Here is a 12139-nt window from a genome sequence, read left to right on the forward strand (position 1 = left end):
CGTTCTCATGTTTGTCTTATTTTTGATGTGGTGGCCGGAGCCAATGAAAGCTAGCCCCCTCCTCCCCTTCCCCAGCCCCAGTTCAAAGTCTTGAACCAAGAGCTTTGGGTGTCTGTCTCCACATTTCCTCTCTTGGATGTCTCTGTAGGGCCCAGAACATCACTTTCTCAGTCGCTTCCTGGAGCTTCAGCTCTCAGTATGTCCTCTGTTCATTAACAGGGCCAGTGGGATGCATGGGAGGGTGCTAGGGGCTGCGGCGTGGGGCCACCCGCTTTGGGCAGACATTCCTGAGTGCAGACCAGGTGCCAGGCACCTGCCAGAAACAGAGGATGCAGAGCCCAGCCCAGCAGAGACCCCTCAGGGGCGCTCCAGCCTTCCCGGGGACAGAGAAGGGACACCCACCACACTCATGAAGGCCACCAACACCCTTTTAATTGCCACATCCAAAGGTGCTTTTCAGCTTTCACACTTCTTTCCCTCCATCCAGTTCCGGCCCTGTGGATCACCCCTCCTTTGGCCAATATTTTAATCAATAGATACTTATTAAGGGGCTCATTTATATGCCACGGGAAGTGGTACAGCACGGCGGTTAGAAGCAGGTTCTGGGTCGTAACATCTGTCCTGACTTGTCTTAGACGTGTGGCCCAGGTGAGTTACGCAGCCTCGCAGGGGCTCAGTTTCCCCACCTATTAAATGGGATTAATATTACTTACCACACAAGGTTTTGTGAGGATCAGATAAGATGATGCAGGGAGTGTGCTTAGAACAAGGCCCTGGCACATTGTAGGTGCTCAATAAACAATGACTACTGTTGTTGTTGTTGTTGTTCTTCTTCTTATTATTATTATTATTGTTATTATTATTATTATTATTATTATTAGACAGTGTGCTAAGTGCTAGGAATACAGCTGGGAACCCAATAGATTGGTTTCTTCCCCGAGAAGCTTTCAGGCCAGCATGGAAGACAGCCATTCAGCAAATGGGCATCAGTGTGTGAAAATAAAAACAGCAAGTCCAGAGCCATGCTTCCCACCCCCTGGGCTGCTGTGCTCTTCTGTTTTCCGGGTTCTCCAACCTTCCTTTCTCCAGCTCCATCACTGACTTGTCTTTTTCTGTTCTTCCACAGAGCAGTGACTCCACCAGACTCTGTAATTACTTCCTTCCCGTGTCCCTCACGCCCACCCCAGCTCCCCTACAGTGGCAGCTGGACGACATCAGGATGAGTGGAAGGCTTCGCCCCCATCGGGAGTTGTCCTGGGGCCGGGGTGGGGGGCAGCCGCAGGCAGTGCTGGAGTCGGGGTGCCCACTTCCTTCTCGGAGAGAGAGGCCCTCAGACGGCCTCCTCTGCTCAGCATGCAAGGCTCCTGCAAGTCGCCACCCTCTCCATGACTCACTTGAACCATCTCGAAAGAGGAGATGATAATACTCTTTATATGGGGTTAGTTGACCATGTAGGTGTATATTCTCAGCTATACACACACACACACACACACGTAAACACACACACGTAACACATTTGTATACACATACACATGCATACATGTATGTCTATATATGTCAGTATATGTACAGATATATATTAATATGTATATATGAAGAATCTCAAGTCCGCAGTCAGCATTCAGTGTAGCTCTAGCTGTTACTAGGCTCTGGAGCATCCCCGTGGGTTGGGGTTATTAGAGCACAGTGTCTGGAATATAGAAATTCCTGTACAGTGCAGCTCAGCCTTGTGTAGTTACCAAGCTAGGAATATGGGAGAGGAGGTTGACAGAGATGGGATGAAGGAGATTTGCAGATTTGTGCACAGGTGGCTGTAAAGCAAGCCAGACTCTAAAAGAGAATCAAACTGAAGATGCACGTCTAGACACTCAGAAAGGACACCATTCTGGCCATCAGCCGCTTGAGCTTAGAGAATCAGAAGAATGTCGATGGGGAGATGAGGCTGGAGGAAGGGCATTCTTATCAGAAGGCAGAGGAAAGCGGGCAAGCAAGCGCACAGATCTGGGCAGCCGCGTGGCAGCCATGGGCTCTAAAAGGATGAGGAAAAGGATTTAAAAAGGATTTTGACCAAGGTCAGTGTGCAAACCGTGGTCTCGGACTTCCTGCTTCAGAATCAACTGGTCTGCCAGAAAAACATTGAGATTTCTGAGTGCTTTATGTCTCCTAAATCAAATTCCTAGAGAACAGGGCCAGGGGATGGGCATTTTTAACATGTTCCCCTGGTGATTCTTATCTATCCTCAAGCTTGAGACCCCCTGATGTGGGTAAAGTCTCCAATCAATGAGATACTGGTGGGTGTAGGATGGAAGAGGAGAATGAGAAGGATCAGTGAACACTGATGCAGTTTTTATGGCTCAAGAATTGTCAGCAAGACTCAAGCCCCTGTGTACTATGCATGCAGGCTGACCTAGGACAGCATCTTGACTTCAAAATTAAACCTCTCTTCTGCTTCCTTCAATCTGTGATTTTTGAAATTATAAAATTTCAAATTTAAAATTATAAATTATAAAACGAGGAACAGGACCAAGATTTTCTGGAGGTCATATTATCCTGTTTGGATATTGAAACAAAGGCCATAGACACGTGTGATCAGAACAACTTGACAGGTGACGGAATGGAATTAGCAACAGCCCTGCCGTGGAACGGTGAACAGGGAAGGCCTGAATCCCTCAAAGTGCAAACAGAAATAAAAAGACCACTGTGTAGGGCCCTCCAACATGACAGGTCTCCTGGTGTTTTGCCACTTCCTGGTTCCAAAGAGTAAATTGTAAATTCACAGAAATGAGCTCACCAGAAGGCCTCCATCAGGCTGTGGACTGCCCCTCAGTCTGGAGAAGATGGGGAGGAATTGAAGGTGTGGTCCTCACCTGAGGTGACCAGGAGGTCACCTCAGGTGAGGGCGACCAGTGCCTTCCACTGACAACAGGAGAAAGAGAGGACTAAGGCCTTCCAGCTGGGCTTTTTCTGTTGTCTCTCATTTCAGGAGAAGGCTGACCTGTTTCATTCCTGGGATGAACTGTGGTGTGCTTAACATGGAGAGGGAGGCCCTGGACCATGTGGTGACCCAGACGAGAGGGAGGTAGATGGTCGTCCCCTGATTGCGGTGCTTTGCCGGTGCGTGATTCAGGTACACGACATCACCATCTGGGGACAGAAAGTCTTAGTGGTGAAACCCTGTTCAAAATGATGCTGTAACCACAAGACAGAAAACACCAACAGATAATAGAAGCGTGACTCTGAAATTCCTCTCATTTTGGAACTAAAAGCGGAAAGAAAAGCCAGACCTCTGGTGCCAGCTGGCGAAAGAGAAGATTAAAGGATGTGTCTCTGATGACTCAGGAGCTGAGATCTATTTCTTCATTTAATTTATTCTGTGTTTTTTGAAGTTGACAATGAGATAGAAAAACCTTGAGATTAAATTGACCCAGAAGCAAAGGAAGAAATTATCACAAGTGTTTTTCTAGCCATTTCCCCAACACTAAAGCCAAAGGAGGTAAATTCATTTTCTTCTTTTTCTGTTAAAAATATATAAATATTATATAATGTATTATATATATATTATATAAAATATATAGAAAAATAATATATATTTTATATTTTGCTATAAATATTCGTCCTTGCTCATAAAATGACTTTAGCAAATACAGAATTCTAATCACAGTGTAAGAGTATCATAATGAAATTGTAACCTTCAACAATGACAAGTCTGCAAGACATAGCAAGATGCAGTGATTCATTTGAACTCTGCAGGTACTTTGAAACTCATTTAGCCTGAAGTAACTGAGAGAAAGTTCCGTATGACAGAAGTATATCTCATCTCTCACTTACAAAGTAATACAATCCAGAACAAACAAAGTAATAGTCAGGAAAAATTCTCTGATAGAAAATAGAAGTCCTGGCTTAAGAACTCAGTGTGTGCCTACCAGATTTTAGTAATAAGAGAAAAAAAAACAAACCCAGAAAACAAAAATTAGGGTGATTATTTGTATTTAAGTAGATTTTTCAGAGTTGTTGTGGGGTTGTTTTAATCAAATATTCATCATGATTTACGGCTCCATTTTTTTTTTCTGCACCCAAATATTTAGGGAGAGGTCTAACACATAAAACAAACCAAGTATATCCTATTACCCATTTATCAGATCAGCACATCTTTTCTGACTCTTCTTTGAATAAATAGGTGTTACTTTTTCAGCTGTGACTTAAAGAAATGGCCATTGACACAGGGCAGGTCTTCATGACCCTGCAGGATGGAAAGTCAAGGACTGTTGTTGTTTACATTTCTTGGACAAGCACAGCTCCTCTGCCTGACATGCTGTGTCTATGTGATTATGGAACATGATCTATGACTCATTTTTGCTAAGAATGAAGTATTTCCTGTGTCTACAGTCACTGAGACCCACGATTGCCACACACGGTCGCTTCCGCCCTTGGTCTCCCTTCTGCTCACCTCAGAGATAAGCTTCCGGACTTCTCACGAGAACAGCATGCGGGTGCCTGATGTGTTTCCAGTGGGAGATCCTGGGTCACTGAGATACACCCAAGTATTACATCCCGGTTCTAGCTGTGACGTGAAGCCTGGCACAATGGGATTGCTGAGAGGCAATTTCTTCTAACTACGAGTATCTTGTCCCTTTCTCTTCTATCCTTTGAATTATTACCCCCTTTTCCCCTCATTTACAGCATTACTCCTGCTCACACGGAGGTTAACACTAATTCTGATATTAATGTATAACTTTCTTACTCAGGGTCAAATACCGCAATTGATGCACAAAAAGTACTTGTTATACAAGCCAGACACTGGTCTAAATTATTTTAAAATGTTAATCTTCGTAACAACTATGGGAGGTTAGTATTATCGTCCCCATTTTCCATCTGAGCAAACTGGCACAAAACAAAAGGTGAGTTCACTTGCTGAGGCTAGGCAGTAAGCAAGCGGTGGGGCTCAGATGGAAACCCGCACGAATCTGGCTTCAGAGTCCATGCTGCCAACCATGTCGTTCTGTTGCCTGCAAGAAATTCTAAACGGTCCTCCAAGGTCGGTATATTAATGTCCTCATTTTGCTGATGGAGAGACTGAAGCACAGATGGCCCATGTCATCTTTGTAGCATCATACACTGAAACCTAAGCCATCCAATTTCAGAGGCTTCCAACTTTTTCTCCTACGTGGGCTCCCTGAAGGCGATATTACTGGAGACTGTCTTCTGCCGGTTGTGTTTATGAAGAACCTCCATGCAAAGGTTAGCCCTTTGGTGGTTAACAGCTACTGGAGAGCCAGCTATTAAGAGAACCAGAAAAGGTTGTCAGTGCTTTCCAGGCTGCAAATACCATGTCTACATCCTACTGAGTCTCAGAGGCTTTACCTGGGGCCTTGACTTCAGGGACAGCGGGGGAATTCAAACCTCCGTGCTCTGACGCTCGGATTCCACATCTTTAGGAGTCAAAGCTTTCGTCTGGAGCTGAAGCAACGTCTCGGGTTCAGTCTGCAGCGCACCTGCCAATTTCCCATTAAACTGCCTGACGAATCAGGAATAATGATTCTCAGGGGGAAGAGATATTATTTGCATTTGAATTAATGTTGAGTTCAGAGCCACAGCTTCCTCATCAAGAAGGATTTAGAGCAATTGCTGATATCCTGGGGATCTGTGACCAGCTCATTATTTTCATCTTGCAGGGTAGTACTAGGATTTTTAATTTTTTTTTTTCCAAGTCTTCTTTCGAAAGTTTGGCTCTCTTTATCCCCATGATCATAATTATAATAATTTTGAAACACCAGCCTGCTCAGATATCAAGGTGTTGAACGGGTAATTTCACATTAATGAATTTGTCTCGTATGGGCTTATTTTCCACATCTGTCCTAAGCTGAATAGCTAACTGGTTAATATGAGAACTGTTCCGTTTCATTAACTTCTCCCCGTTGATCTACTTGAGGTGGAACTGATGCATTGCCAGTTGCAGAGCCCTGGCAGCTCTTTCTTTTTAGGCAAAACGTAACTGCAAATTCTATTCTAAGGCCCTGATGCCAACTACGGGGAATTAAAAAAATGAAATAGTGTGATCATTCAGGTAAACTGCAGGGTTCCGTATACTGGGTGGCTTCCGAGAGATTAGCAAGTCCCTGTCATGGACGTCACAAACACTTGGACCCGAGGCCATCTTGGATAAAATGCACACGTAAGGCCGCAAAGTCCTGGCAGGAGTGGAGAGGGAAGAAGGTCTGACGGATGAACTCAAGAGGGGATAGGAGAAGAAAAAGGCAGGCAACAGGGTGGAAGGGGACCCAGCAGACTTTGCTGGGGGTCTTGAGTTGCAGTCTAACGATTTCTAACCTTTTAGGAAGGAGGTCTCTTGATTGCCATGGTGGGCTAGGAGGATGCTTCGGGAAGGAGTTTAAGGTAAAAGAGAAGGTGTCGGTGGATTACGGAGCCTCTGGTGCCTCCCTCATAGGGCCCTAAGTTCTGCCGAGGGGGAGAAATGATCCGTTAAGATGCTCTGGGCTGTAAGAGAAAACACAATGCAAATAATCAGATAATCAGCAGGTATACTGTCTTTCACATCCAGAAGGTAGAGTGAATGCACTGCGGGATTGATTGATTCAATGACTGTATCATCGAGGACCCAGTTTTTTGTGTCTTTCTGCCCTATGCTAGCATTGGTTTCATTCTTAAGCTGTTCTCCTCAACGTTGTATGAGGACTGCCAGCAAAAATCGGGGCTGTGCACTTCCCTGCTCACTTCCCTGGGGTTTGGGAAGGAAGAGACACTCTTCGTTGGTGGAAGAAAAATCCTTCACTTCAGTCTGATTGGACCAGTGTAGGTCTTGTCCCGCACCGGCACCGGTAACTATTGCCAAGAGAATAGAATCGTGAGAGGCCGGCTGAAGGCTGAGCTCCAGGACCCATCACTGGGGTGTGGGGTTACCTAGATTATGCTGGACGAATCAGCGCTGGCTCTTGGGGCTGGTGATGGCATCAGCTTTCTGTGAGACATGTGGGCTCTGCAGAGAAAGGTCTGCAGGAATGAAGCAGAAAAGAACAGAGTAACAGTACTCACTGTGCCAATCTACAAAACAGAGCCGCTAACTCTACCGTAAGACGGTAATGATCTCAGCTCAAGTCTGCCGACCCCAGAGGGAGATCAAGGCCGGACCGCCTTCCCCTAACGCTTTGACACCAGGCTCTTTTGCTCCAGTGCTTATGAGCCCCACAAACAAGATAAAAATAGAAATGAAACCAGAAAACAGAAAGCAGCACCGAGAACTGTGTGTGGGAGGCTGTGTGTTGGGTGTGTCAGGTTGTGTCCTCCGCCATGTCCCCTAAGTGTTTAGAAGGATGGAGACTTGACTGGGGTCTGCTCTGTACCTCTCAGGACTCCACAAACCATTAATATCCAACCAGAAGAGTGAGCCCCAGTCTCCGTGTTCACACGTAGAGCATTCTTGCTTGGTGAACCTGGCAAACCTAACTCTCTAGCAGTCATAGACTCCTTTGAACATTTAGTTAATTTTTAATGCACATCATTTCAAGTGTACTTTTAGTCCTACCTAAGTATACAGAAATGTTTCACCATTGTCCTTTCTATGTATTCTTCAGTTTACCTTTTGGAATAATGGATACGTATCATCTTTTTTCTTTAAAGTTCAGGTGTGCATGAGGAAATCACCACCTCCTCCCAGATTATCCAATATCTGTGTCACTGGTGTAAAATTTTAAGGAGCTGTGAAATGGATGATTGATGTCCTAGGAAGAGCTGGATGTGGGCAATCACTTGGTGCTTTCAAATAGGATGAGCTTAAACTAGCCCATGTCCAGTGAGAGACACAACAGGGGTCCTATGAGAACAGAGGATAAAAGTTTGGTATCAGAGACTAGGGACAGTGGTAGAGGAGGGAGCCATTGATGTTGCAAGTAAGAAAGAGCTTGGCTTCCGGTGCGAGGTGTGCAGACTGGCTGGAGAGGAGGTGGCCCAGAGGGTAAGGTCAGAGACTCAGACCCCTGACAACAGCTAAGAGAGAGAAAAGACAGAAAGAAGCAGGAGACACTAGGGTCATGGCTGGAACCCTTATGCACCTTCCTTTCTCTAAAATGGCAGCGTGACTGATGTGCTGGACACACAGTGGCTCTCCCTGTACCCGCCAAGTCATTCCAGGTGTGAGGTAAGCACTGTGACAACCCAGCCAGCAGAAATGAATAGCCAGGCCATTCCACAGGGGCTTGAAATTCCTGATGGGCCATGAAGAGTTCAAGACACTTGAAGGACCCCTGTGATGGGGAATGGAAGACAGTGAGCAGAGCGGGCATATGGGTTTGTGGTGAAGGGACTGCTGAGACTGATACCCTGCAACTTGAATCTAGAGCAGGATTTCTCAGCTGCAGGACCACGAACATTAGGGGCTGGACAATTTTTGCGGTGGGAGGCTCTCCTGTGCATTGTAGGATGGTTAACAGCATCCCTGGCCCCTACTCCCTGGATGCCAGTAGCATCCTCCCACCACCCAGTTGTGACACTCAAACATTTCACCTGTCCCCTGTTGAAAGCCTCTCCTCCCCGACCCTCAGAGAACCACTGCCCTAGAGTGAAGTAGGCACTCAAAGGGTTGGGAATAATTACGGGGTTGGTCAGATGGGTGAACCGCTTCTCCCTAAGATCCCGAGGCACTGGTGAAGGTGATCAAGAATAGGCGCAGATTCCTTTACAGCTAAAGAATAAACTTTGGACCCCGGTGTAGGGAACGTTGTAAAGGTGGTTTTAGGACCAAGAAGTCAACTGGATGAAAACACTGGCCTGGACCAGTTTATACAAAAAGTGACATGAGGATCCGTTGAGAACTGAATTGGATGTAACTAAATATCTAAGAGTGAACAAAACCCACAGATAATTTTACATGGGGATCACAACAGCCGTGCTGATGACAGGACCCCGAGTTACCATGCACCTGGTGCATGCCAGGCGCTGCGGCAAATACAGACTGTACCCATTTATAATCCCACACGGCCCTGCAAGGCAGGAACTGCCCTCGTTTTGTTCATGAGGAATGTGAGGCTAAGACAGTTTTCCACAACTTGCCTGAGGTCTTGCCACATCTGTGGCAGAGGCTGGCGAAACCCAGTCTAACGCCAAAGCCTGTGCTGTTTTCTCTACAACACATTAGATGTGATTAGAATATAGGGTGCGTGTGTTCCACAGAAACTACCATGAGATCCTAATTACCATGTATGACAGTGTGTGTTACATACACACATACCGCACAGGTGCATACCGTAGAAGTTCACGTGGTAGCTCATCAAACTATTAAACACAGAAGGCAGCTGATACTTACTATTGGGACCTCTGACACCCTCATTTCCTGGGAGCCCAGAGTTCTGAGGCTCCCTAAGCTCTTTTGAATCCAAGTGGGGAGGGGGCTGGATCACAAAAGCCAGCCTGCTACTGTGTAAGGGAAGTGTCTGCTGGTGGGGCAGGGGTTAGGGTTGAGGGGTGCTGCTGGGGAGGAGCCCCGGGGCCAGGGCTCTTGGGGTCTGAGATGAAGATTCTCTAGAGCAGCTTCTTAAACTTGAATGTGCAAAGAAGTCAGCTACTGTTCTTGTTAAAATGCAGGTTCTGATTCAGAACCTGGGGCCCCGGAATTCTGCATTTGTAACAAGCCTCCGAGTGATGCTGGCACTCCTGGTGGGGGTCTAGTAGCATCGGAGAAGGAAACCTTATTCTTCTTAATGTTTCTTTGTAAAGCAAGTCAATTAAGAAAGGACCTGGCCATTAGCTACAGGACACAAGAGAGCCAAAGACAGAACGCTCAGATGTTGAGTGGGGAGGCCGGGAGAAAAGGACAAACAGGACCTTCCCCTCTGACAAAGAGCTGATCGGAGACAGAGGCACAGAGTGGCCTGAAGTGTTAAAGAACGAGCGTGCCAGGCAGTTTGTAAAATTACGACTTCACACAGCAGGTAGTGAACCTGTGGAACTCATTAGCCCTAGGCTTTAGTAAAGATTAAAATACAGTGAGGACAATGCTATAAATAAAATAGTAAATTACATGCTTGCAGTGGGTTACTGAGGGAAGGAAGGATATTTTGGAACACCTCCCTAGCTTTTGAGGTTGACACACATGTAAGCTCTGTGCTCATAGTTTCTCAACCAAAAATAGGGGTTTATGATTCACAAAGAACTCCTACCTCCTCTGCCCCCCGCCCTGTCTCTGGGTTTAAGACAATAGTGGAAGATACAGTATGGATGCCAGAACATGACCATTTCCAGGGCTTTTTGATGGTTTCTGAGAGCGGAGTGCTAAACATCTGAAGTGAGCATGTCCTGGGGAATCCAGGGTCTGTGTCCGCCCTTTCAGATACCACATTGGGCCAAGTTGGGTTGAAGACCTGATGAGCTTGTGTTCTGCACTTTGGGGCTAGACCCCCGGGACCTCGGCTCCCACACGCCAGCGCTCTGTTGGTTCCAGGGTGTTAGCTCCTCTGCTGATTTCCTAAGGTGGCTCGTAGGACGTGTCTCAATGTTCTGGTCATCGCATCTACTGAATTCACTGGTTTATTCCAGAATGACTTGTAAATGATGACATGCCCGACACTGGGTAAATGAAAACACACTAGCTCTCTCCTCTGATGACCCTCACAATCAAGAGGGGGGAAGGGGGCAGCAAAGTTTGTCTTTTTTTATGTATCTTTTCAACAGCTTACTAAAGAAGGATGGTTTACGATCACATACACCGGGGGACGTTCTCAGAAGGGATGTTTCGTGGAGGGCTCCTCTAGGGAAATGACTTTCAAGTAGAAATGCTGAGGGTGAGCAGGAGTTAGCACGACAAAGAGGGAGAAGAAAGCTCTGGGAATAAGTAAGGCAGGAAAGAGCCTACAAGTAGCATTGGTGGACGTCCTGATGGGAGTAAGAGTGCCGTCTGCCGACACCTGGAGAGACTATTCATGGAGAGCCCTCTGGGCTGCAGGAAGTTTGGGTTTCCTTCCAGAGACCCTGGAAACCTGTCAGAAGGTTTTGCGCAGGGGTGTGTCCTACCTTGCTCCAGAGCTCAGGGCACTGCAGCCGTCAACCCCGAGATGGAGACTTGAGACTGTGGCTTGGGTTTAGAGCCAAGCCCAGCAGACAGAGGGCCGCGCCCGTCACCTACTGGATGGTTCTGGGTCACTGTCCAACCTGGAAGGCACAGGAAGACGCTGTGGCAGAGAAGAGGGATGGCATGAACACGTGCAACGTGTGAAAGAAAAGAGCTGCCCGCCTCCCCCTCTGGCGTGGAGTAGGAGTTGGGGCACTCAGGGGTCTGTCACCAAGTATGTCTTGTGCCTACAAAGGCTTCTCCAAGGGTGACAACGAGAGTGCTGTAAAGGCCTCAAAAAACTGATTTTCTATTCCAGATTCTGTCACCTGCATGTAGTACTCCCTCAGGTTTGGGGGCATAATTTAGATTGTTATCTTCTTTTTTTTTGTTTTTCAGGGGGGAGGTAATCAGGTTTTATTTATTTATTTATTTTAGTTAACTGATTATTTAATGGAGGTACTGGGGAATGAACCCAGGACCTCGTGCACACTGAGCCTGTGCTCCACCACTGAGCTGTGCCCTCCCCTCTGCACTGTGACCTTCTAAAAGGGTCAGGCTCTTAGTGATAGCTGGTAGATGAAGCTGGGAAAAAAATATGTTTTTAATGGCTTCCCATATGAATAGAAAAAAATCACTTGCTTTGTCTCTCTTTTTAAAAATCACCTTATGATAAATTTAGTTTGAAGGAAATGAATGTGCATCATTCTCCTTTGCCTTATTCTCCTTGGTCTCGTTGACCTATAATCGATCTCTCAGCCTATAGATGGCAGCTGACTTTTAGCTCGCTATCCTGCCTTATGAATCGGGCATCCCTAAGCAATGAAGGGGCCCAGTCTCATACCAGGAAAGGGAAATCGTTCTTGTTTTGGCCTGTAGACCCCTAGTTAACATTTCTAGTGGTCTACGTGCGGTCTGGGAAACGGGGAAAGATCCCTTGAAAGTCTCCCATATGGTTTTCAGCCAAATAATTCACTTTTCTTATGTCCATTTTAGTACAAAAAGTTTTCAAAAAGAAATCCGTATACTATTATGGTATCCCCTCCACCTAGCCACCTCCCAAAAAGATGTCTCAAGGTTGGA

General features: G+C 46.4%; 1 long non-coding RNA gene across 3 annotated transcripts in view; it reads right to left on the bottom strand.

Annotated features, from left to right (window-relative positions):
• Positions 1 to 3970: 3970 nt before the first annotated feature.
• Positions 3971 to 12139, bottom strand: part of LOC116668550 — a 28393-nt gene continuing 20224 nt past the window's right edge. For 2 of the 3 annotated variants that reach the window (XR_004325687.1, XR_004325685.1), the window contains exons 3-5: positions 6328 to 6495; positions 5362 to 5492; positions 3971 to 5276 (exon numbers count right to left, since the gene is read on the bottom strand). This is a non-coding gene — a long non-coding RNA (uncharacterized LOC116668550). Of the gene's footprint in view, positions 5277 to 5361; positions 5516 to 6327; positions 6496 to 12139 lie in introns of all 3 variants that reach the window. The other variant, XR_004325686.1, reaches the window with a different exon arrangement.

The sequence above is a fragment of the Camelus ferus genome, chromosome 14 (assembly GCF_009834535.1).
Source record: "Camelus ferus isolate YT-003-E chromosome 14, BCGSAC_Cfer_1.0, whole genome shotgun sequence".
NCBI lineage: Eukaryota > Metazoa > Chordata > Mammalia > Artiodactyla > Camelidae > Camelus > Camelus ferus.